This window comes from Morone saxatilis, unplaced genomic scaffold, assembly GCF_004916995.1.
Source record: "Morone saxatilis isolate NCDOM2014 unplaced genomic scaffold, NCSU_SB_2.0 Contig12, whole genome shotgun sequence".
Classification (NCBI taxonomy): domain Eukaryota; kingdom Metazoa; phylum Chordata; class Actinopteri; family Moronidae; genus Morone; species Morone saxatilis.
In genome coordinates, this window is record NW_023339674.1 from 459,709 (window position 1) to 462,156 (window position 2,448).

Consider the following 2,448-nt stretch of genomic DNA (forward strand, 5'->3'; position numbering starts at 1 on the left):
CTAGTTAGTAGCATGGAGCTGATGGTCCAAATAACACTGCAGATAGTAACGTTATTTTCCAGGTAGATTTGTTGGCTGCGCTGTTAACAACAGTTTGAGAGTTACATATAAAGAGATAAAACGTGATTTAGTCAACGTGCTAATATGCTAAATACTTCCTGTGTTTCTTTCCAGAAACAGCTAAAGAAGTTGAGCAGCTGCAGGTTGCTGTGGATAACAGCAACCTGCAGCTGAACACAGGTCAGTCTTTACCTGCATTAAGTACCAGAATGAGTAATTATTGATCAATAATGATGTCGTATTAATGTTAATTAATGTGTGTGATTTTAGTGGCGGAGGCCTTGAAGCGTCTGTCCGTCGTGGATTCTCTCAGCAGGACCATCGCTTCACTCAAATGTTCCCTCCAACACATCATCAACAACAGTACACAGACACACACACAGTGGTACATTCAGAGTCCACATTTACACACAGACAGACCCTCTCACTGTCTGTCTGTCTGTCTGTCTGTCTCTCAGGCTCAGTGACGGACGGCTGCTGTCCGGTGGGTTGGAGGCAGTATGAGTCGGAGTGTTATTATTTCAGCACTACGGTTCTGTCCTGGAACGACTCCAGAGTCTGGTGTGAGAAAAACGAAGGTCACTTGATCATCCTGCTCACGAACAAGGCGTGGGTGAGACAACCTGTCTGTCTGTCTGTCTGTCTGTCTGTCTGTCTGTGATGTAGTTCTTGGTCCCCAGAGGATGAAGCCCTCTGACCCTTTCCTCTAGCGCCACCAGCAGGTTGAAGCTTCCTGAAACACTAACGATGGATCAGTCAAACTTTCTTCACTCAAGTTAAAGTGTAAAAGTATTCTCTTGGTTTCTCTGAGGAACATTTTTACTGTACTGAAATAAAACGGGGTCTGTCTGTTCAGGACTTTGTGACCCGCGTTACATCATCAACATCTGAACTCTACTGGATCGGTCTGTCGAACTGGCGGACTGGACGGTGGGAGTGGGTCAACGGGAACCAGTACAGTATGGACCGCAGGTACGAACTCTGAGCTCTGATGACTATGTTTCTAAAAGCAGAAGTCGATTTATGGAAGTAGAACTTACATGACTTTACTTCATTTAACTTCCTGGTTTCCAGGCGCTGGTTGCCCGGGCAGCCTGATGGCTGGAGAAGTCGCGGCCCAAGTTATGCAGTCTGCGTTCACCTTGACAGCACTGGACGCCTCAACGACGTGTACTGTGGCACCAAGAGGCGCTACATCTGCCAGAAACACAGCCTGCGCATCTGAGTGAAAACCCAAAGTGTTCTGATCTCCTACAGACAGCAAACACATCGTAGATTTAATATAAAACATCACAGATCAATAATAATGAACACAAATTACTGTTTTGTCCAATAAAATCTCTCAGTATGAACTACAAATGTATTTTCACACTTCGGCTTCTTTTAATTAATAATTTAATAAACTTCAGTTGCTCCAAAGAATCAACAGTTTAAGACTTTAAAGGAAAAAACATTCTGAGATTTTTTTGCTTCCATATATCTGCTTTCAGACTAGTGGTATAAAATATAAAGTATAAAAATACAGTTTTGTCTTTTTAATGTTTAATTAAAGATGTTTACACTGTAAAACAAAAAAATGCAATGAGCTATAAATACAGGTGAACACTGCTATAATACAAATAATCAGGCTTACATTTTTATTTTAAAAGTTATAGAAAAATCATTATCTGTGAGTTTACCAATGCTTATACACTGATAAACAACATTCATTCAAAGTTTCTGTTATGAAAACTTCCATAATTATAGAAGATATCTGATATCAATTAAAAAAAACAAAAACTTTTTACTGTTTTTAAGTTTACTGTTAATGTCACTAATTTAAAAAAATAAAAATAAATAAATAAAAAAAGTCTGTAAAATAAACAGGATAAACCCTGTAAACTTACAGATTGGTGGTTTGATCCCTTCCTTTCCACATTAGCAAGGCAATAAAACCCACTGATTGACAAATTGTTAAAGCACTTAATCAGTACAGGTAGAAAAGTCTGAAGTCACCTAATTAAATAACAAAGCTGCCCTTCAGACGGACTCATAGAAGCATTTTCTGATCTGCTTCAATGTTCCTTTTGCAGTTTTTGACCTCTCAGTCTTCTAAATCTACATGTCTTTCACAAGGAGTGTCTCTATGTTTCATCAGGAGTCATTAATAACATTATTAATAACGAGAACATCCTGTTTAATTAAGGAAAGTAGTTTAAAAAACAAAGAGCAATCCTTTACAGAATACTGCATAACGTATCAATCAAACTAATACCATCAGACAACCTTATCAGACTTTATCAGTTAGCTAGTGTTTCTGTAGTGGAGACTAAACGTTAACAGTGATCCATATCAGCAGTTTGAATCCAACTAAAAGCTCCCTGCACCAAACTCCCTTTAAGAAATATC

At 38.8% G+C, this 2,448-nt stretch overlaps 1 protein-coding gene across 1 annotated transcript in view; it reads right to left on the reverse strand.

The window, feature by feature from the left end:
* patj (PATJ crumbs cell polarity complex component) overlaps nucleotides 1–2,448 on the reverse strand; it is a gene marked incomplete in the record, with an annotated part of 80,891 nt that overhangs the window by 47,580 nt on the left and 30,863 nt on the right.